Genomic DNA, 25,099 nt, shown 5'->3' with positions numbered 1-25,099 from the left:
GGAGAGACCCTGAAACTACATGGTTAAACTGCATTGAACTTTTCTCTGACAACTTGCAATCTAGCTGGACTCTGCTGGGCAGTCCTTGATGGATGTCACTCTTGAGGCTAAACTTAGCAAGTAGGATGGTTGCAGCTGACTCAGTTGGGATTCTGGGTCTCTTTCTTTCTTTTCTTTCTCTATGTAGCCTTAGATCTTAAAGAGTGCAAAACCAGAAGCTGCTCAGTCTTGGGAAGGCCTGAAACTTGCATAGTATCATTTCCACTGGAAGGTGGTTTGCTGGGGGCCTTCATGTGACAACTATCACAAGAACCAGAACTTCTCAAATTTTCATGTACAACAAATCTCAAAGCTTCTGATTCGGTCGGTCTGGTGTAGGGCCAGAGAATTTGCATTTCCAAAGAACACACCTTGGGAAACACACTGCTGTATTGTAACGGTTAATACATTTATTTCTTCATTCAGGTATTCTTAAACTTCTTTAGACTGTGGAGTCCTCAACACAGGACATTTTGCAGTCATTTTAGAGCATTTATAGACATCTCCGCACCTGCTGGGAATGTTCTGTGAATCCTTCTAGGTAAAGAATCCCTACACTAGACTGAGAAATCTACAATCTGTGTTATTATTTGGTATTGACAGATAGTAGGAACTTAACATTTGTTAAAAATAAATGGGGAGATGAATGATGAGCTACAGAGCTAATATATATATATATGGAATATTTATATATTTATATCATATGTATCACATATATCATATATGACTTAGAGAGAGGGTTTTGTTGTAAATTGATCACTGGAGCTGACATTGCTTAACCCCTTCTGAGTCCTCCATAAACTGCCAGTGGTGGTAAATAGTGGACTCCAGTTTGTCCGGGAATAAGGGCTTTTCTGGACAGGAGACATTAAGTGCTGAAGGTGGCACAGTCAGTCCCAGGCGACCAGGATGAGCGCATGCCAAGCAAAGGTGAGGGTGAGGTCCCACAACGTGCAGGCCTCAGGAACACCGGCTCCTGCCCTCATGGCCTGGTGTTTTTCTGCCACATCAGCACTTTGAACATTTCAAAAGCCCATCTGTGCCCGCAAAGGAGTGACTTCCTGTGTGCAGGGGCGGCCCTGGGAGGCTGGGTCTCCAAGAGCCCGTTTTGGATTATAAGCCTTTGAAGACATCTGCAGGGAGGGGATAATTCATTCCAGAAAAACGGCTCTCTTTGCCATGCAAACCAGAGACCAGGAATGGAAATGAGATTTCTAATTACATAGGGCATTTTCGGAGCCACCTGCTGGCTCTGGCATCTCACAGACTCGCTTCTGTGCAGAGGTGCTGGGGAATGGGCCTGGCCTCTGAGGTCGGGCTGCTGGGAGGCCTTCCGGGTCAGGGCATGAGCCGCTGCCTTCAAAGTTCTCGTGCAGATGCATCCAGCTGGGTCTGCAGGGAGCTGCTGGCAGCAAGGTCTTCTCTGAACTTAGCAGTGATGCTCTCCCGCTGCTCAGAAGGTCCTGGACTCAGGACCTGTCTTATATTTTGTCTCTTAATGTTTTCAAGCTCCCAATCTATGCAAGTCTCTCTAGCACTGGGCTAGGGGAGCAGATCAGGTGCCCAGCGAACACGGACGATCGAGCAGCTTCCCAGAAGCACCTGATCCCACCCTCTTCCTGGCAGACTCCCTCATGCTCTAGGTTCAGACAGATCCAGGTTCAAATATCAGTTTCCCTGCGTCTTGGATTGGGGTCCCCAAAAGAGATGCTGAGATGGAGCTTGGGATGGGAGGTGTTTGTTCCAGATCAACAACTGTGAAAGGCAGGAGGGACGGCAGGACTGGGCCAAAGGAAAAGGCACATTGCGATGCAGGTCCAACAAATTCTGGGCCAACCCAGAAGAGATCTCTGGAATGATTATTGATCACTGTTGTCTGGAATGATTATGGATCTGAATGTTATCAGAATTGTCCTGAGTCCACAATGGCTGGGGCTTTACAACCTTGCTTTGCTCAGTCACTGGCTTCTTTAGAAAGGGCAGGTCAGGAGAGGTGGGCCTCTGAGGCTGAGACAGACACCAGAGGAGCTGACCACTGAAGTCTATCTCTTGACTCCCAGAAGACGGGCAGTGAGCAGTGGAGGGTGTCCTGGCAGCTCACTTTGGCATCTACCCTGCCTGTAAGCCATTTGGCCCAAGGAATGCAATGACTTTTCTGAGCCCAGTTTTCATGTACATAAATGGAGCTCAGAGTCATAAATATCTAACAGTGTTCTGAAAGGCCTTTTGTTGACTTTTTTTTGTTGCAATAAATCTTTATTTATAAAAACAAGAGCCCAGAGGATGTAATAGGCAGACTACTGGCTAGAATCTTGGAAACTTCCACTATCTCTACTCAGTATATAAAGGAAAAGAGAGTAGAGGATCAGGATTTTGTAAAAGATATATGTAACACTGAACATATGTAACACTTCACCCTCCTTATACAGGTCAGATCACATGACTTCACTCAACTAAAAGGAAGTTTGGGAAATTTAGTTTAGCTACTGTACCTAGAGGGAAGAAAAAAGAATTTTGTTAGTTTATAGCCTTTTATATCAACCTGGGAACTAATCAATTTTTGTAACATAGTATCTATGGAAAATATCTTTTGAGAGTCTAAATAATTGAATTTAAAATTCCTAATGATACAACTTCTTTTTATTTATTTAATTATTTTTGTCTGATAATTTTTTTTGTTTTTTATTTTTATTGTAAACAAATGGGATACATGTTGTTTCTGTTTGTACATGGAGTAACAGCATACCATTTGCGGAATCATACTTTTACATATGGTAATGATGTTTGATTCGTTCTGTTATTTTTTCCTTCCCCCCACCCCTCCCACCCCTCTTTTCCCTCTATACAGTCCCTCCTTCCTCCATTCTTGGCCCCGCCCACCCCCATTATGTGTCATCATCCACTTATCAGTGAGATCATTCATCCTTTGGTTTGTTGAGATTGGCTTATCTCGCTTAGCATGATATTCCCCAATTTCATCCATTTGCCTGCAAATGTCATAATTTTATTATTCTTTATAGCTGAGTAATATTCCACTGTATATATATACCACAGTTTCTTTATCCATTCGTCAATTGAAGGACATCTATTGGTTCCACAATCTGGCTATTGTGAATTAAGCAACTGTGAACATTGATGTGGCTGCGTCTCTGTAGTATGCTGATTTTAAGTCCTTTGGGTACAGGCCGAGGAGTGGGATAGCTGGGTCAAATGGTGGGTCTATTCCAAGTTTTCTAAGTAATCTCCACACTGCTTTCAGAGTGGCTGCACTAATTTGCATCCCCACCAGCAATGTATGAGTGTACCTTTTCCCCATATCCTCACCAACACCTATTGTTGCTTGTACTCTCGATAATTGCCATTTTAATTGGGGTGAGATGGAATCTTTGTGTAGTTTTGATTTGCATTTCTCTTATTACTAAAGATGGTGGACATTTTTTCATATGTTTGTTGATTGCTTGTAGATCTTCCTCTGTGAAGTGTCTGTTCATATCCTTAACCATTTGTTGATTGGGTTATTTGTATTCTTGGTGTAGATTTTTTTGAGTTCTTTATAGATTCTGGACATTAGCGCTCTATCTGAAGTATGAGTGGCAAAGATATTCTCCCACTCTGTAGGCTCTCTCTTCGCATTGCTGATAGTTTCCTTTGCTGAGAGAAAGCTTTTTAGTTTGAATCTATCCCAGTTATTGATTCTTGCTTTTATTTCTTGTGCTATGGGAGTCCTGTTAAGGAAGTCTGATCCTAAGCCGACATGTTGAAGATTTGGACCTACTTTTTCTTCTATAAGATGCAGGGTCTCTGGTCTGATTCCAAGGTCCTTGATCCATTTTGAGTTGAGTTTTGTGTAGGGTGAGAGATAGGGGTTTAGTTTCATTCTGCTGCATATGGATTTCCAGTTTTCCCAGCACCATTTGTTGAAGAGGCTATCTTTTCTCCATTGCATATTTTTGGTCCCTTTGTCTAGTATGAGAAAATTGTATTCATTTGGGTTTGTGTCTGTGTCCTCTATTCTGTACCATTGATCTACCTGTCTATTTTGGTGCCAATACCATGCTGTTTTTGTTACTATTGCTTTGTAGTATAGTTGAAGTTCTGGTATTGCAATACCCCCTGTTCATTCTTCCTTCTAAGGATTGCTTTAGCTATTCTGGGTTTCTTATTCTTCCAGATGAATTTCATGATTTCTTGCTCTATTTCTGACAATGAGCTTCAAGTCTCCAGCAGGTGTCTCAGGATGAAATTTGCCCACCAAAGATCGGAGCTCCGGCTTCCAGGATTACCCAAGATGGCTGCTCTGGCTTCCAAATGTGTTGGCAAATGGGGAGCTGCCCCTCAGGGTGTGGACGTGGTCAGCTGGAGGTCCTGGAGGTGGGATGCAGTTGGTCAGGTAGGGGGTCCTGGAGTTCGGGTGTGTTTGGTGTGGTTGCGGGATCCTGGAGGCCGGTTGCAATCAGTCAGTCTGGGGTCCCAGTGATAGGGCGCAGTCAGTTGGTCTGGGGGTCCTGGCAGCAGGGAATAGTCAGTCGATGTGAGGGTCCCAGAGGCAGGGAGTGATAGGTCGAGGTGAGGGCTCCTGGAGATGGGGCTCAGTCAGTCTGGCCAGGGGTCCTATGGGGCTTGGCTGTTGTCTCAAAATGGTGGCAGCCACGTGTAATCAAACCTGCAGGTACTGTCACAGTGAACTTCCAGGCAACAGCAGGCAGCTGGTGCTCCACTGGTGGTCGGAGATCAGTTTGCTGATTGTTGTCGGGATTGGGAGGTGAACCTCGTGCTTGGGTGATGGATAGGTTTAAGGCAGGCAATGGACAGGCGAGAGGCAGGCAAATGGCAGATGGTAGGCACCTGACAGTGAGCAATCTGCACTCAAAAAAGGTGTCGATATGCTGGCAGACTGCAGGTGGTCACAGCAGACAAATGGGGAAAACAGCAGGGGATCAATAAGCAGCAAAACTTGCCTCACCAAGAAACAGATATCCTCTGCTTGAAACTGGAGTTACGGAGCGACAAGGAACACAGCCTCCCTCTAGTCTGCCATCTTGGATCTCGATGATACTTCTTATTTTTATTGGTTCTTTTTAGTTATACATGACAGTAGAATCCATTGTGATATAATTGTATAAACGTGGAGTAGATCTTATTCTAATTAGGATACCATTCTTGTGGATGTACAACTTGATGAGATTGTACATACTTTTTTTGATTTTTTGACTTTAAAAAATTTTTCATTTGTTCTTTTTAGTTCTACATGATAGGAGAATGTATTTTGACATATCATACATACATGGAGTATAACTTCCCATTTTTTGTAGTTGTATACAATGTGGAGTTATACCGATTGTGTATTCACATATGAACATAGGAAAGTTATGTCTGATCCATTCTACTGTTTTTCCTATTTCCATCCCCTCTCCCTTCCCTTTATTTCCCTTTGTTTAATTCAGTTAGTGTTCTTCTATTCTTCCTTCTCCCCAACTTATTGTGAGTTAGCATCCACATATCAGAGAGAACATTCTGCCTTTGGTTTTTTTGGGATGGGCTTTTTTCACTTAGCATGATAGTCTCCAGTTCCATTCACTTACTAGCAAATGCCATAATTTCATTCTTCTTCATAAAAGCTTTTTTAATGGAAAATTTCAAACATATAAACATCTGTAAAATAATGAACCCAGCATAATGAAACTTCCATGACCCGATCATCAACTTTAACAACTACCAATTCATGGCTACCCTTGTTCCAGCTATATCCTACTAGTACTATTGGACACTTGGGAATAAAATCTAAGGTTCAGAAGCATTGTATTTCATCTGCTAACATTTCAGATGCATTTCTAGAAGACAAGGACTTTAAAAAACATTACTACAATATGACTGTTTTGGGCAGGTTAAATAAGTTAAGCATACCATTGTAATGGTACAAAATAGGAATTTAGAAATGTTCTTCCTATAAAAATACATCCTCTATGCAAATGACACATAGGAGAAGGGAAAAGGAGATTTAATTCTGTTTAGGTATCGTATCAAATATGTGGCATGGATACTGCCCTTGGCCCTCCTTTGCCCATGACTGACGTCCCTCTTCCATCATGGGGCTAGTCTGCAGTGCCGTGTCCCATGCAGCTACCACCCATCAGTTGAGTTTGCCTGTGAGATGAAGGCACTTTGTCCACTCTCCTAGTAATCTGATGCACCATTCTTGTGGACAGATGGCCAATCACAGAAGTAGCCTTGCTGCTTCCGTCTACCAGAACATCTGGCAACTGCCGCCCCAGCTACACAGTTCCGGGTCTGGGCTGGTCACAATGATTCTGTACAGCAGAAGATCTCGTTTTGCCATTTCCAGTGTAGGCAAGGGTGACAGAGATTTCCACTGGGAAAAACAGGTAGGGAAAAACTCCCAGACCCTTGAGAGCTGTTCAGCTCTGACATTTTAACGTTTCCCTCTGTAGCTTTGTTCTCTTTCTTTGCATTCTTCTATTTCTTGGTGTCTCTGTGACTCCTCCTTGGACTTCCTTCCCCACAGAGTTATGTTCTTTCTCGCCATCCCTTCCAACCTTCCTCATTTTGTTAGAATCTCTCTAGACAACCTAGGTGTGTCTTCAGTTGCAGGGCCAAAAGGAGACAGAATTATTGTTGTGTGTGTGTGTGAAAGCAATCTAAAGGTATGTACAGGACTTTACAGTTTATAAAGTGCTGTGAGTTCTCGCCACTGTGACTTTATACTGACCCCCACAGGAGCTGGCGATGTTTTCCTCTAAAACATCCTAGACAAAGGGGTCGAGGGTGCTGATTGGGGATCCTGACTCAGCAACACTGAGACTCACCGCTTTAAGCTATATGACTCTTTCTTTAAATGAAGCTTTTTACTAATACCCACTGTCCCAAATTTTGGGGGAACTGAGGTTGGAGTGGGGGCAGGGTGTTCTGTCTACCATTAGTGTGTGGTAGGGAAGAGGTTTGGTTTGTGGAATCCCTACGCCATTTGGAGAGCCCGATTTAAACACCACCATGTTCTACAAGCAGACGGAGGGTATAATTTCACTAGCCCTGGGTATAATTCTACTTGAGAGCTTTGACATAATGTCTGGGAATCACTAGTTATGACACTCTATATTTTCAAATCCAAATTTTCTACCCTGTAAAATATGAATCATTTCACTTGCTGGGAGCAGCTGTTAGGATGAACTGTGCTTTCTCCTGGGCTAGGGCCTAGCTTGATCCTGTCCCTGCCAGGGCTGCTCTGTGGTCATCAGTGCCTGGCCTGAGCCAAATGAAGGAAGGAAAGGGGAGTCTGGGCCCTGGTTGGCCCCGAGCAGAGGACTTCACCTGAATGAGGCTGGTAACAATTGTAGTGGTAGTCACAACAGCAAATCTTGGATATTTACTTTGTGTAAAGCACTATACTAAACACATAGACTTCACCTGTCCCCAACAACTCATGCATTTTTGTCTCATTTTTATAAACTCAGTGACACCGTTGATCAACAGCTGGCAAGTAATTAAGCAGGGATTTCAACTGAGGTCTGCCCAGCTCTAGTTTCCACATTCTCACCCACAGGTCCATCCTGACTCTTCAGCTCGATGTGTCCATGTAATTTTTATGATAAAAATTAGGGGGGGGGGAGTATCTTTATTTCCACATCCTGAAAGTCATCCACCCAGGATGGGGACACACCTGAACCCAGATGCATCTGATTTCAAATCATGAGCTCCCTTGGGTCCTGAGAAGGGGACAGCACAGCGTGTAGGAAATGCTGATTCTGACAAAGTCACTATTATGTGGGGGCTCTGGTTTACTCCCCAAAGCTAGGGGAGAACAGCCAGTTGTAAGAAGCAGAAGTAAACTTTACTGTCATTTTCATTTATGAGAAAATAGTTACATTTCTTATTACTGTAGGAAATGGTTTTATCTGTTTTAGCAAAACCATGCTGGATCAGCAGAAAGTTTTGTTTGTTTCTGTTTGGATAGACTAATAATATGGACAGTTTCTCAGGCAAGATTAGGCATGAGAGAAATAAAGTAAAAATAAAAGTAAAAGAATAAAAAAAAACCAAAAGAAGTATCCCTAGACTAAAACGAGTCTTACCAACAAGAAAATAATAAGACATATCAATTGGTTTGAAAACTTAGATAAAATGTACTATTTTCTGAAAAATTATAGGTGACCAAGATTACCTCCAGAAGAAATTGAAAGTGTGAATAAGCCCATATTTATTAAATAAATTATATCAGTAACAAAAAACTCTTCCCACAAAAACATTAGTATGGCTGGGCACCATGGCTCAGGCATGTAATCATAGCAGCTCTGGAGGCTGAGGCAGAAGGATCACAAATTCAAAGCCAGCCTCAGCAAAAGCAAAGTGCTAAGCAATCAGTGAGACTTTGTCTCTAAATAAAATACAAAATAGAACTGGGATGTGACTCAGTGGTCGAGTGCCCCTGAGTTCAGTCCCCGGTACCCCACTTCCCTGCCAAAAAAGCATTAGTATGGGTAGTTTTATGGACATCTTTTACCAAACCCTCACTGAACACATATTACAGAGAATACAGAAACATGAAAGGGTCTAGAAGTATAATTCAGTGATAGAACACTTGGCCAGCATGTATAAGGCCCTGGGTTTGATCCCCAGGACTGCATAAAGAAAAAAAGAAAGGGATAAAGAAAATGTGATAAAGAAATGTATACACACACATACACACACACACACACACAATGGGATATTACTCAGTTTTATAGAAGAATGAAATTATGGCATTTGCTGGTAAATGGATGGAGTTGGAGAATATCATGCTAAGTGAAATAAGTCAAACCCTTAAAACCAAAGGCTGAATGTTTTCTCTATATGCAGATGCTAATTCACAATGGGAATGGCACTAGGGAAGAATAGAGTTACTTTAGATTAGGTAGAGGGGAGGAAAAGGAGGGGAAGGGGAATGGGGTAGAAGGATAGTAGAGTGAAACAGATATTATTATCTCATGTACATATATGACTGATGTGATCCTACAATATGTTCAATCAGAAAAATGAGAAATTATACTCCATTTATGTATGATTTATCAAAATGCATAAATGCATTCTACTGTCAGGTATAACTAATTAGAGCAACAAAAAAAGGAATGTGGACAGTTCTTGAACTTATTAAATTAATGACATTAAGTAAACTTAAGACCAAAATGAGTAAGGATAAAATAATTATAGTTCATTGTCACTTATGAATATAGATGAGAAAAACTTAAATAAAATATCAACAAGACAATCTGGCAAAATGAAAGCAGCAGTAGCAACAAGAACAACAAAACCATACCATGACCAAGTATAGTTGATCATAGGAATTCAAGGATGGTTTAATAGTACAAAGTGTATTAATGTAACTTATACTATTGTCAGACCAAAGAATAAAAACTCATTAAAATAGGTGCGGAAAAGGCATCAGAAATATCTGACTTCCAGTAGTGGAGTAAAGACATTCTATTTTTTCCTATGAAACTATCTTTAATCTTCATCTCCCCTCCCACTTGAAAATAATTTGTCTACTTTCATATCTCCATTGCAATGTTATCCAAATACCTTTTTCTTAGAAATTTTTTTCTTCTGCCTCAAGAATACCGCTGAACCTGATATACTCATAGACAGTGGCAGATGCAATATTGGGTTCTTGCACTATGTCCCAGAAGAAAGGCACCTGTTTGGCAAACATCAGACCTAGCTTTATGGGTAGATGGGGAACAGGTGTCATGGGCATTAAGAGATTAAAAATCCTCAATCTAGAAAGGAACTAGAATCTCTAGTGTTCCATGTACTGCCTGCTCCGGGCATTGTATGAATCCTCAACCATTTTCATTTTTTTTAAATTTGAAAGTTTATTGTTTTTTTTATTTTAAGTTCTCAGATAACCACTGTATGATAATTCTTTATTAAAAGTAAGCAATAATAGTTTTGACCGAATACATATGTGTGCTAAAATTGTTTTTTAAAAATTTTTTACAAACTTCATTTTAATTCACTGTGCACAAATGGGGTACCACTATTTGTTTCTATGATTGCACATGATGTAGATTGACACCATTCATGTAATCTTACATGTACATAGGGTAATGAAAATAGTGAATAGAATATTGTTTTCTTTCAAGATAATCCTGTCTTTAATTCATAAATTTACTTATGCTGTTTTAATTTCTTTTGTGCTATTCTTTAATCTTCACCATCTGAGGAGGTGAGAAAAAGTGTTAGGTTTGTTTTTTTCAGGGGGGAAAAGACATACCCCCAAAGTCCATCATTTGATGGTCCTGTTAGTTCAGGTCAATCTCATCTCCCACTTGAATTCTTATGGAAGAATTTCACTGTCAAAGCTCTCTCCTGCTTTTTCATGTAATACCTGTCTACAGACATATATAAAAATTGAACTTGCAAAAATCACCCTATAGATTTTAAAAATTTTCCGTTTTTATTGGTACATTATAATTATACATAATAGTCAAATTCCATGTTACATATTCATACAGACACATGATACGACAATATAATTTGGTCAGTATCATTCTCTAGTATGTCCCCTTTCTCTACCCCCATCCATTTCTCTTCTCTACTTACCTCTCTTCTATTTTCATAAGCATGCCCACCATCTTTCTTTTCCTTTTTTCTCTCTAGCTTCTACAAATGAGAGAAAACATACAACACTTGGCTTTCTGGGTTTGGCTTATTTTGCTTAATATAATACTCTCAAGGTAATCATTTTCCTGCAAATCACAGAATTTCACAACTCCATTGTGTATATATGACACATTTTCTTTATCCATTCATCTATTGATGGACACCTAGGCTGGTTCCATAGTTTGGCTACTGTGAATTGTGCTGCTATACACAAGGGTGCATGTGTCACTGTAGTATGATGACTTTAATTCTTTAGGATAAATACAGAGAAGTAATATAGCTGGGTCTTATGATATTTTCATTCCTAGTCTTCTGAGGAACTTCCACACAGATTTCTGTACTGGTTGTACTAATTTACAATTCTACCAACAGTGTAAAAGTTTTTGTTTCCCCCATATCCTCTCCAATATTTATTATTGTTTATATTCTTTTTAAAAATATTTTATTTTTTGTTCTAATTAGTTGAACATGACAGTTGAATGCATCTATTCATTTTTATAGATCATATATAATGGCTGCCATTCTAACCCAAATGAGATAAAATCTCAGTGTAGTTTTGATTTTCATTTCCCTAATTGCTAAAGATGTTGAACATTTTATAATATATTTGCTGGCCATTTGTATGTCTTCTTTTGAGAAGTGTCTGTTTAGTTAATTTAGTTAAATCTATTTGTGACACCAAATAGATTTAAACTTTTAAGTGGTGTTTTGTCCCAACAAGAAAAATATTTTCTAAGACTTAAAATGATATCATATCATTTAGATATATTTTTTTCTTTTTTTTTTTGCAGTACTGGGGATCAAACTCAGGGCCTGGTGCTTGCAAGGCAAGCACTCTACAAGCTGAGCTATCTCCCCAGTCCTAGATATATTTTTGATGATGTATTTTATATGATTTAAAAATGCTTTGCTCAATAATTTCAGACAGTAAAAAATGCAAAAACAATATAAAGAATTCTTAACTTTCTTTACTCAAGCTTCCTAAAAATAAACTTTTTATGCTACTTTATCATGTTTTCTCTCTTTGTACATTTTATTTTATAAACCATTTCTTCTGAGTAAGAAGTAAACACAACACCTTAGTTCTAAATACAGTACTTTGCATTTCCTAAAAGCAAAGATATTCTCTTAGATAACCTCAGAAACATTATCGAAATCAGGAAACTTGCTAGAACTAATATGGCATGATTAAGTACTCTCCAGATTTTCAGATTCTGCCAATTGTCAATTTAATGTCCTCTCTAGCAAAAGAAAAGAAGTTTGAGATCTGGGATCCAAACAGAGACACCTGGTTCACTGTTGTCTTCTTTAGTCTCCTTTAGACTAGCATAGTTCCTCAGTCCGTCTTTGTCTTTAACTGATCCAGATAGTTTTTAAAAAGGCTCTTTATTTTGTAAATTGTTCTTCAACTTGCATTTATCTAATTTGTTTCTTTAATTTTTATGGATTTCTTTAATTGCAAATGAGTTAATATTTAGAAATTGCTTGAAGCAATGCCTCCTCCTCAGTCAGCTCTCTATAAATATTTGTTAAACATATTTTGATCCTTTCTTTCACAGTTGAACACTAAGTCAACTGACCTAAGGCCATTGAGCACTTGAGTTGGAAGATTCGCCATCCGGGAAATGCCTAAATATTTCCATCTTTGTTTCAATGGCTGTGCCTTTTGGAAGCTTGTATTTCTTTCTTTTTTTTTTCCAGAAAAATCATTTACTGGATCTTTCTTGAGCATCTACTATTAAGGAAGCACTGTGCCAAGGAGATAGAAGGAGTAGTAGACTAACTTTTTTTTTTTTCCAAGTTGTCATTTTATTTATTTTATTTATTTTTTAATTTTTAATTTTTTTACAGACTGCATTTTGATTCATTGTGCACAAATGGGGTACATCATTTTGTTTCTATAGTTGTGCACAGCTACAGTTAGTATCACCATTCATGTTTTCCCCTTTTTATCACTTGATAGTATAAAAGAATAAAAGCAAAATGAAATATTCCATGCAGTTCCACACAGATCCTGGCGTGTGGATGAAGATAGTGATGTGGTTCAAGCTGAATTGTTGGCCACTTGGTGAGACCATTTCGTTTCTCAGTGTTCAAGAACCCAAAGCTGGTGTCAGGTAGGTGACTAGGAGTAGTCAGCAAAAATGGTCTGAAAGTGTGAGCCATCTACCTATCTTAGGAATAAAAGTTGAAGACTTTCTGCAAATGGCAGTAAGTTTGGTAAGGGATTCATGAGACACTTAACCTAGTGCTTGTTACAGAATAGACGTTCATGCAACTATTTTGCGTTTTGAATTACTTATTCACTCCTTCCTAGCACAGATGCTATAGGTCAGCTGACCAGGCTCCTCATGCCCTCCTGGAAATGTGATGCCTCACGTCCCTGCTTCCAGGCCTTCCCTTGGATGCTGCCTTCCCCAGCTCGCCCTCACCTCTCCTGGGTTCTTCCCTCCACCACACCTGTATGTTCCTTCTCAGACCCGTGTAGCAGCATTTCTGCTCTATAACACCCAGGCTGGTGCCAAACAAGACATGACTTCACTTTTATCACCAACCAAGAGATGGATGTGCTGTTTCTTAACTCAAATCCCATTCCCTCAAATGGGTTTCAACTGTTTGAGGAGGTAAAATTAGAGATATACTTAAATTTTTAAAAAGTTGAAATGCCTTGACAATTTAAACTGAAGATTGTTATATTTAAAGATGGAGTATGAATAAAAATTTTTTTCTTATTACCTTCAACAGGGACTCCATGAAAGTTAATATTGCTCTGAAGATTACCTCCAATTACTTGCCAATGACTACACTAAATGTTTTACATGCATTAGTTTATCTAATCCTTACAGGAACTCCATGTGGTAGCTACTGACTACTGTGAATATTCCCATTTTATGGAACAGGAAGTTGAGACTCAGAGAGGTTAAGTAAGTTGCCTCTGGTCACACCATGCAGTGATCAAATAGAAGAGTCAGAATTTGATTCTAGTCATCCCAACTTCAGAACCTGAACCCAAGTCACTATGTTATTCTGCCTCCATCGTCACCAAAGAGGGAAAAATAGCATAATAACATTTCTGATGAAAGCAGAGGGAAATGGTAGATTTATTTAGCATGATCTAGCATTTGTTGATTAACTACTAGGTGCTGGGCCTGATTGGGCACTTTAATATGTGTTATCTCAGATAATCTTGAGCAGAACCCTAGCAGGGAAGAGGTACTATTCATCGCTATTTCATGAATGAGAAAATCCAGGAACAACTTACTCAAGGATACAGCCCAGAGGTAATTGTTTCCTAGTTCATTAAGATGTATCTGGTAACATGAAGCTCCAATCCTTTTTACTGGTCTTCCAGCAGTGCCTCTATTCCCAAATAGCCTTTAATTCCACGGTGCAATTATTCTTGCTCTGAATCTTCACTGCCTCATGGAGTCTTTTAGCATGAGTGTGTCCTAGAAGAGCTTCCCAGAAGAGGCTTCCGGGCAAGGCACTGAATGAAGTAAGTGAGGGGCGTGCATGTTCTGTCTGGTCGTTGCTGATGAAGGCTGTTGTTAGGATGGTCCGCTGGGGCTCCCACTAGTCTTCCCAGAGAGTCATGTTCTGCTCAGGAGTGATAGAAAGCTCTGAGGCGGGCCCAGCCAAGGTATTGGAGAAAGATCCATCACCCCTGAGTGATCGGTGACCCACAGGTACCACGCGTGGAACCTAATGACCAGTCACTCAATTACTGGCTCCATGACATGTTTATAAGGGTGAACTTTAAAGTGCTATTAGGGAGCGGACAGATGAACTATAGCTGTGCCTGCAGGGCAGAGCTCACCCAGCCTAGCTACCTCTGTGGACCCATTATCCAGTAATTAGGGGGGTTTTTAAGTAGGAAGCAAGGAGTTAAATTACTGCTTAGATTATTGCTTCACTTGTCACAGTGGAAAGTGCTGCTTTGGGGAAAGAAGGAAGAACAGGGGAAAGGAAGACAAGAAGAGGGTAGAGAGAGGGAGAGAGGGAGGGAGGGAGAAAGAGAAGGAGGACAAGAGAGAAGGTTCTGGAAAATCATCATTTGAGATGGACGTTTTATTCATTTTTCTAACTGGCTCGTGTAGCAGGAGGTGCAAAGATGACCAGTGGGAGATGTGGACAGGTCCAGAGTAAAGTGCACTTAAGTCACTGTGCCCACATCACCTGCTTAGGCCGTGAGGCTCACTGGGAAGGTGAAGGTAATGGTTACCAGTGAATGACTATGAGCTACCAGCCAGGGAGTTTGTGGAACCCTGTCCACACACCAGCTCATCTGACCCTTTCCACCACGGATGAGGTGGCTTCCACTGTGACGCCTGCTCATCAGGTGAGAACACTGGACCACCTCTGTGTTACCTAGCAACACAGCTGGGGTGACCTGCCTAAGACAAAGGCCCAGACTCTGGTGACCCTCACTCCGTGAGGTCTTCACAGTGTGGACGGCACCGAACCTGCTTCTTTTACAGAGGAAGAGGATGCTCTGGTTTTATTCTCCAGACGTCCTTTTCTGAGCTCAGTTCCACTCCTCCTTCCCCTCCGGGCAAAATTGGCAACTACTTTTGAATTTTACTGTGTGTAACTTTTAACTTTTTTTTTTAATGAAAAAATTAAGCAGAGATTAGGTAAACAGGATTGTATAGTAGACCTTCGCGTACACATCACTTGGTTTTAAAACATATCTATTGACTGATCTTTCTTCCTATTTCCCTTCTCATTCCATATTATTTTGAAGCAAATTTCAAATATCATATCATTATATCATTTCATCTCTAAATACAGCAGTATCAAGTTCAGAGACTATTTTACAAAACAATCGAATACTTTGATTATAGTCTCCCAAATAATAATTCTTTGCTATCTGATCTGCTCAAATTTCCTAATTTTATTATGTAATTTTGAAAATGATTTATTTGTTCAACCCAGGATTCAAATATGGTCAATATATTATAACTGGTTGATAGATTTTTAAATTTTCTTTTAGTCTACTTTCCCCCTTAATACTTATTTATTGGAAAAGCTGGGGTGGTTTGTGTTAAAGAATTTCCCATGGTCTGCAACCTGGTGGTTGTGTTTTAATGGTGTGGCTTAACATATTCTTTTGCCACTGATATTTCCTATAAATTAGTAGTTAGATCTAGAACTTGATCAGATTCAGGCTTGGCTTTTTGGCAAGAATATTTCATGGTTGGTACTGTGTACTCCTGTTTGAAAGTCCAGTTGACTCTCCTTATACTAATCATCATAGGTGTGTGTTTTAATCAATTGTAATTTTAATTTCATGATTCCTTTTCCACTTATTATCTGAATCATATTTTAAAGAAAAACTTCCCCTTATCAACTCAACTATTTGTCCTCCTGGAATATAGTTTATATCAGAAAGACACAGTTAGTACTTGATTCTTTCCCTTGATTTTCTAGTTTACAAAATGATGAATAGGTTCATTCTCTAGTATTCTATCCGGGACATCAAGGAACTAATTTTATGATTACTATCTTTTTCATCTCATAGATTTTTAGGTTCTTGATGAGTTTTGATCCCTTTTAGCTATTGTTCTTACTGAGATCCAATTCCTCCTGCATCTGACTCATGGAGACTCAAGAGTTGACTCCTGAATGACTTTTTTTTTTTTTTTTTTTTTTTTTAAACATGATCACATGGTTTTTATAGTTTCTTGCTGTCTGGTTTGACAATATGTTCCAAATTCATCTTGTACCTTTTGTCTTTCAAATCTGGACTCAGCCCTGTTTCTTTCTTTGGAGAATGACATTTATAGGACCAGAATTTGGGTTTTGAGGTGTCCGGGGTTGGCCGTTGTTCTTAGGGCTTTTTCATGGATTCAGGTAGGAAATACACATTTTGTTTAAAAGAGAAAACAGATCTTAAGTTTATATGGACACTCCAAAATTTAAAAGCTATGGTATTTTCACTTACTTTCTTTGATCTTACATCTGTATTTTCTCTTTCTTCTATTGAATGTCCAGTTCCCAAAAGCAACTGCATTTGTTTTATGGCCCTGTATACACTCAATTGTCTCAGAGAGCAATGCTGACACTTCCCCCAATGATACGGTTCTTGAAAACAGCTTCAGAATTTATGTTTTCCTTCATAATTCATTTAGGCTGGGCATATCCCATTAGGGATGTCCAGTCAGATTCCTGTATCATAAAAATCACTTGACATATTCTGTGTGCTCAACCCACAGACTCAATTCATAGATTATTCATTGATTTAATTTTATTTCAATTTTAAAAGATTGTCTTTTAAATTATATCTAGAAAAGTGCAATTTTATGTGCAATTAATATGCATTCATGTATAAAACTAATTTTAAATAATTTTATATTTTGCACATTTTATAATTATGAATGTATCTGGTACTAAAGTCAAATTCACAAAACAGTTCATTCTGCACTGACATAATGTAATATTAAGCTTAATTACAGTGAAAACTTGCTTGAAAACACACTTACTGGCTGCTTTTCCTTCCCCCATCTCACTTACTTATAGCTTTACCTGTTTTCTGTGCTCACTTACAGTTCTGTGTAAGCTACTTGTACACAAATATTTTCCTTTTGCTCTACTTCTGGGTAACCCAAATCAAGGCATACTTTTTTGTTCTTCTGCATGTTGCTTTTCACATAAACTACATCCCAAAGACTGCTCACTCCACTGTTCTGGAGATCTCTTTGTGGTTATTAGTGAAGCTGCTCCAATCCCAAAACCATTCTGGAAAGAACTTAGAGGAGCTGAGGTTTGAGTAACCACTGGGGGAGACCCCAGCAGAGGCCAGATTGTGGACTTTGCTGCCCTTTCAGGTTCCAACATGCTATTCCTTAAGAGATAAGCTGTGACTGAAGAGTCTTGATTTTTGGTGGCAGACTGGCCTGTGTTTGAGTTCTGGCTTTGGCAGAGTTGCACAGTGCAGAGTTGCATGGTGTTGAAGAATGCGTGTCTAAGACTCTTCCAAATACAGGGTCCAGTGAAAAGAGATGTACTTCTGATGGTGGAAACAGGATACACGGTTAACCTGAGTAGGAGACTCTTTGGGAAACCAGTATCCTCACCATACATACAGGCCAAAGTCAGTTCACATGGTATATTGTAGTGGTGGAGTTTGGACTAGCCTGTTAAGATGGGGCAAGGGATATTTGATCTTTTTGGAAAACACAGCTGTTCAACCTCAACTTCTCTCCAAAGCTATGCTTCATCTGTTTCCTGTCCTGAAATATTTTATTAATTATTTCATCCATATTTCTTTTCACCTCAGATTTCAAATTTTGATCTACTTTGGTATTTATAGCAACATCTGTGGTTTCTCAAAATGCAAAGAGTATGTTTGAGGATGCAGATATTTTCAAATGGCCTGGCCAGAGAGCTGTGATTCACCAACAGGCAGTTGACTCAGGTGAAATGAAGCCTAAGGGAAACCAAAACTCCCCACGCCCTTTTAGGAAATAGGAGATCACTGATTAATTTCAATTTAATGACTCTTCTTTAGTCAACCAGACTCAATCAGTCAATATTTATTGAACCTCTGCTATGAGCCCATTCATGAACTAGGTGCTGGGTTAGAATGAAACGGGATATAGTTCCCATCTTCCTGTGCTCTCTCAGGATGGAGAGATTAATTAGGAAATCCTACAACTGCATGTGAATCATATCTAGTGTTTTGAGAGAGTTTATTAGGACAGGGCACTTGACATAGCAAGGGAAGATACTCGGAATGAATGATGGTTAGATTACAGGGGGGCTGAAGAAGTTGGTGAAATGAAAAGAGTTAGGTGGTGGTAGGAAGGAAATTCCAGGCAGCAGCCACAGCCTGTGCAAAAACTTGGAAATGGGAAGAAAGAAAACATTAGGTAAAATGAAGGAAGGTAGAGAGTCTGGAGAAGACTGAATAAGAAGGATCTGCTAGGTAGTGAGGTAGAGAGGCACCCAGGGACTGACCAGGCAAGACCTTGGAAGACATTCAGATGTGGATTTATGGAGCAGCTAATTGCATTTAAATTTAGGACCTTTCACTCTAACGGGGTCCTTCCAAGACTCTGCTTCTTGAATTCTGTCTATTCAAACAGGATTTCACAAGAAATACTTTGTAAATGCTCTAAAATCCCACAGCTCATATATAAAACAAAATTGACAAAAGATTTCTCAAATTTGTCTACAGTCATAAAAATTTAGGTGGCATTGCCAATAATGGGACTGGGAAGTTGAAAGAAGCGAGTTTTACTCCTCCACTCCAGAGTGAAACAATTTAGAAAGTCTGATCTCCCTTTCTTTTCTTTCTGTGGAAAATAACATTACCAGCTCAGTTTTGTATGAAGAGAAGACTAAGAGTATGCAGGAAGAGATATAGGACAAATTATTATAGATGTGTATCAGTGTGCTACTTGATAAAACATTGTATTTTTCAGGATTTTATATTATTAGTGGTGTCTGTCACTGTAGTCTATACAGTCACTACAGGGATTTATTTCTTATTTAAAATAGATAATCCAGTTTGTGCCTAACTTTGTGTCAATTCTCTTTCCCCTGCACTTCTAGGGATTAAATCCAACCCTCTACCACTGAGCCATGTCACCCATTGTGCCTGATTTCGAGGATAGAATTTTGCATGGTTAACCGATCTGCCACTGTCAGTCACTGACCACTTTAATCAATCCTCTACCCTATTCTCAGGGGGAAGTCTTAAAGCCAAAATCTATCTCAGTCACATGGAGGGGTACGGTGGACAGAGAGGCTGGGGTACTGGTTCCCCGTCCCCCTTATCTTCATCAGAGGATTTCAGAGCTGAAAGCGTGAAGCAGACCAAAGACAATGCAGGATCCACACGAAGACAGTGATTGACAGAGAGACAGCAGCAGACTGCAGGAAAGAGGGAAGATTGCCTTAATAGAGAACAAAATGAAAGCATCTCTACTGAGGCAAGAAACACAAAACAGGAGACCATCTGTAAGGTTGTCAACAGGAGGGCACAGCTTTGTGCGTGTGTGTGTGTGTGTGTGTGTGTGTGTGTGTGTGTGTAGGAAAACATTTAAAAATTTAATGCATAAACCTCTATTCCATTATTACAGAAATTATGTATTGGTGACAGTGGAATTGTTACATCTATGGGTTGCTTCTTTAAAGGTTAGAACCAATAATTAGTATAGATCCTATGCACCCCTGATTACATTGTGAAGTGTCTTGCATTGTCATATTCTATCATCAGAATAGCAGTTTGAACACATGTCAAGGAAATTAGAATATGTGCCTGAACTTTTTCATTTTTTATTTTTTTGCAGAAAGTTCTTCCTCTCTTTTTGCAAAATTCTCGGCGATTTTCTCCGCCCTCTCCTAGGAGGTGGTGGGAGGTGAGTGTGATTTTCCGTGGACACTGTTTCCTTCACGTGGTGGCAAAGGCTGAAAGTTTTGGTTTGCAAAGTAGCATCTTGACCTCCAATTCGGGGTTTTCGTTTTCAAGGTTCTATTCCTTTCCTTCATCTGGAGTTGTTCCATCTGTTTCCGATGATCTACTTTTTCCCTAGTCTTCCACACCTGTGGCTTTTCCTTCACACAAAGCTGAGCCACCTCAGTTGCGAACTGTCCTTGCTTCCAGTGTGGGCTTCCTGACGGATTCCCCTGCTCCTGCCACGCCTGCGTCTTGTAGGTGTGCACGCTCTCATCCCCATCATCTTCCTCACTGATGACTGCCATTCATCCAATTCTCCATTTGTTTGCAAAGCTTGTGTCTTGGCACCCTTTTGATTACCAATTTTTTTTCTTGTGTGGATCTGTTCTTCACTTTCAAGGTTTCCCTCGTGGTCCATTGCCATGTTGGACAGTGGTGGACTCAGGGACGTCCAGCTGTCTCACACTCTTTTGGGGTGGTAACATCTGTTTCCTTCAACTTGAATTCCTGAAGAGGAGGTCAGGTACTTGACGGCTGCAAGCGCTGTTCCCTCACTGTGTTAATCCCATTCCCATGTCCTGAGGCTGGCGTAGTGGTCACCATAATGAAGACTGGATAGGCAACTGAGGCAGGAAACAGAGACTAAGGGAAAGCTTGTTGCTTTAACCCACCAAATGGAAGGGTGGTTTGGTCCACAGCAGTTGATAACCGAAGGGATCTTGGGAATACAGGCTCTTCCTCGAATGTGATGGGGAAAGCTTTGCGTAGGGACCGGGATGGATTTGAGAACCAAAGTGCCTCTCTCCCAGTAGAGTCTTTGAAGCAGAGTTAAACAAGTGCCCACTTTTCTGACGGTCATTCAGGAAAAATTAGGGGTTTGGGGCGTGTGTGTCTGCGTGTGTGTGTGTGTGTGCGCACACTCACAGCCCTGGTCTAACTCCCCTGTCCAATCCTAGTGAAGAGAGATGGACTTGAACTGCAGGAAATGTGCTGTCGCATCATGCAGGGGACTCCTCTACCTTGTAAGGTGAGAGCATCAGAAAGATCCTTGGTGTTCCTCAAAACACCAACCATGTTCCCAACTCAGGGCTTCCATTTCTGCTCCTCTCTCTTCCAAAAATGATTTTCCCACTGTTTCCTGCATGAAGCGTGCTTCCTTCTCTCCTTCAGGACTTTGCTAAAGCCCTCAGGGAGGCCCTTCGAGAACACTCCTTATAAAACAGAAGCTTCGCTCCCCTCTGGCCCCCCAGCCCTGTCCTCCTGTACCTTTCTCATAGCGCCAACTGTCATCTGCCACAGGCCCTTGGTCACGCCCGTCTTCACTTACCAGAATGTAAACCACTTAAGGGCAGGGGCTCTGCTCTCCCTGCGTCCCCGGGGTCTAGAACAGTGCCAGCCACACAGTAGTTGCTGAATAAGTGGCTGCGGAGGGAGACCCTGCTGGATTCTGACTTTGTGCCAGGACTTTTACTTGCAGGATCTCATGCCAGTTTCTCAAGAGAAAGGTATCCTCCCCATTTTATGGAAGACAAAGCTGGTCCAGGTTGGGAGATAATTTGTACAAGATCAGACAACCAGCAGGTGGCTGATCCTGGGTCCTGACCCAGAATTTTTGAATATATTCCTTAAGCTCATTCTACAGTGTGATATGTTCCTCTTTGGGGCCCAGATGTCCCTATGAGGACCTTTCATAAGGGTGTTTTATTCACACACTTATGTACATACCCATGCATGTAACACATGTACGCACGCACACACACTCACACGCACAGCGGACACATATACTCACAATCCCCCAGTGCCTTGTGTAAGGACCCTTCCCTACACCATGAACAGGAGAGGCCCTTGATTCTTGCAGACTTTTGTGCCTTTTCTGCGACAATGTTGGGTTATTAACTAATTACTGCTGTGAAGTCCTCAGGAAATACCAAGTGCTTGTTCAATGCTAAATATGGTTGTTAGTGAAGCTTTGATTTTTAGAGAATAGCCAGGAAGCACTGAAATAACAAACAGCAGTTGTGCAGGGAGGCTAGCAGCCGGCAGGCATGCCGCGGTGTGCAATCGGATCCCGCGCGATCTCGGAGGCGCCTCCGCTGCTGCTGGCTACTCTGTTACTGGAGAGCGCGCATTTTCAGAGAAGAGGATTCATTACGAATTGATCAATTTTCTGAAGCCCCCTGGTTCATCTTTCAGTGTCTGTTTACCTTTTCTCCGCCCTCTGCCCACCCCAACCTCTCTACCCACAGCAGGTAGATCTACCTCGGCTTAGGGGAACAGCGGCTCTGCCTGAATTTCCTTCCTGCGACCCCAGGTGCTTCCATCACCCAGGTGCTTCAATCCCTCCTGACCTCACCACTAGGAGGTGGCTTCGTGGGCATGTGACCCGTGCAGCCACACAGGGCCCCTCATTTGGAAAGGCTCCTTGTTTGATTTGGTGCTCTGCTGTCGCCGGCTTGAAATTCTAGATTGTCGCCGGCTTTCAAACAAGGGACCCCACAAATTAGGTAGCCAATCCTGCCTTCTTCCAAATGAACATTCCACGTGAATTCTTCCACTTGCCTCAAGGAAGGAAGAAATGCTCGACTCAAACTAGCTTCAGTGAAAAGTAAGCAGTTTTTATTGTATACCTAAGAAAATGGAGGAAGAGGTGAGTGGACCTGGCCGCGGGGACCACAGGACTCTGTATGTGACCACTGTCTCCTCCTCCCCGCCCCTCCTGTCCTGCCACTGTTCTTTCAGTTCAGTTTTCCTCTGGGATGGAATCTCGTCTGTAGGTAGTGCCAGACCAAACCCTTTCAGTTTATGATCAAAGAGAAAAGGGGCCATAGTCATCTGATTTCAACAAATACAGAATGCAAGGAAGAATTCCATTGGCTCAACTTGGGTCACGAGTTTATCCTTGGACCAGGTGCTGTTGCCAGGGGAACTGATTGGCTTGTATTAGCTGGGAAGCTCCTTTTTGGGGTTCTGAGAGTTCCCTGTGGAAATGTGAGTGCTGTCATGGGAAGACAGAGCCACCAAGGAGGAGGAACCCCGGGCCCCTCCTACCCAGCATCCCCAGTTCTCTGTTTCGTTTCCTTTGTGGTTAGTGCCATTGCAAAGCCATCTATTTGAAAAGTAGTCTACATTTCCTCACCCCACTTTCCACCTTCTATTTCCTCCAAATTCCTTCCGAGGCCCCCTTAAGTTGCTCTTGTCAAAATCAACACTGGTTTCTATGTGATCAAATCTATGACCTCTTATTGAACTTCCCTGAAATATTTTGTACTTGATTATTCTTTCTTAGAAAATTTCTATATTTCCTTTTAAAATTTATTTTTATTTTTTGGCAGTACTTGGAATTGAACCCAGGAATGTTCTACACTTGAGCTATACTCCGAGACCATTTTATTTTTTGTTTTGAAATAGGAGGGTCTCACTAAGTTGACCAGTCTGGTTTTGAACTTGAGATCATCCTGTCTTAACCTCCCAAGTAGCTGGGATTAGGCAGGTACCAACTTCCCTGGCTTTCTATTAATTTTCTTTTTCCTAAGCTTTGTTCTTTTTGTCTTTCAGTCTATACCCTCCAAGTTCCACTTTTTATTGTCCTTGGTTACCCTATTTCTGAACTTGTATCCTAATCTGGTTCTTAAAGTGCCCCATAAGTATACCTTTAACCCTGGTACACTATACCTACTCATTATGTGTATATTTTGCAGATTCAATCATCCAGGGGAGAAAAGATGGTGGATTGGGTTTGGAACCAGGTGTTGGTTATTTACAAGAAAATGAGAAGAATTCCAAAAATTATTAAGGATATAGGATCAACTGGACCTGGAGATAGGTTGGAGAGAGGAAAATGGTGGGAATATCTTTCAAATTTCTGACTTGGCATAAGGTGATGGACAGTGCCATTCACAGCCTGAGTGTAGTGGTATGCATGTGATTGTGTAGGCTACTTGCAAGTCCATGTGTGTTTACCTGGGTGTATGTGCACATACATGGAGGAGTACATGTTTACATGTGCTGTGACCTGCATGGCTGAACCCAAAGTACTGGCAAGGGGTGATGGGGGATCAAGAAACACACACATGCAGATATAGAGGAAAATGGGATTAGGTGAGACACTGTGCTCTGATGGAGAAGCAGACTCTATAAAGAGCTGGCCCAGCAGGTTTATTTATACAGGGTCTCATAATCAAGAAGTAAAGGACTATAGAGGCATTGTTCTTTATGCATTAGAAATTACAAGGCTAGAAACATTCTTGGAGCTATTTCACTGTTGCAATGCTTGGGGCTTCCTGCAGCACTCAGGAAGCCCATCGTCTAAAGTTCCTGTTAAGCAGGCAGGTTTGGAAGTAGCAGCGCTGGTGAAACATTGTAGTTGTCTTTTTTTTTTTTTTCTTTTTTAATTTATTTTTATTGTAAACAAATGGGATACATCTTGTTTCTCTGTTTGTACATGAAGTAGAGGCATACTATTTGTATAATCATACATTTACCCAGGGTAATAGTTTTTGACTCATTCTGTCATTTTTTCCTTCCCCTCTTTTCCCTCCATACAGTCCCTCCTTCCTCCATTCTTGTCCCCCTCCCATCCCCCATTATGTGTCATCATCCGTTTATCAGTGAGATCATTCGTCCTTTGGTTTATTGAGATTGGCTTATCTCGCTTAGCATGATATTCTCCAGTTTCATCCATTTGCCTGCAAATGCCATGATTTTATTATTCTTTATGGCTGAGTAATATTCAATTGTATATATACCACAGTTTCTTTATCCGTTCATCAACTGAACGGCATCTAGGTTGGTTCCACAATCTGGCTATTGTGAATTGAGCAGCTGTGAACATTGATGTGGCTGTATCTCTGTAGTATGCTGATTTTAAGTCCTTTGGGTATAGGCCCTGGAGTGGGATAGCTGGGTCAAATGGTGGGTCCATTCCAAGTTTTCTAAGAAATCTCCACACTGCTTTCCAGAGTAGCTGCACTAATGTGCAGTCCCACCAGCAAAGTATGAGTGTAC

The sequence above is a fragment of the Sciurus carolinensis genome, chromosome 2, assembly GCF_902686445.1.
Source record: "Sciurus carolinensis chromosome 2, mSciCar1.2, whole genome shotgun sequence".
Taxonomy (NCBI): Eukaryota; Metazoa; Chordata; class Mammalia; order Rodentia; family Sciuridae; genus Sciurus; species Sciurus carolinensis.
Note: the sequence above shows the minus strand (reverse complement) of the source record.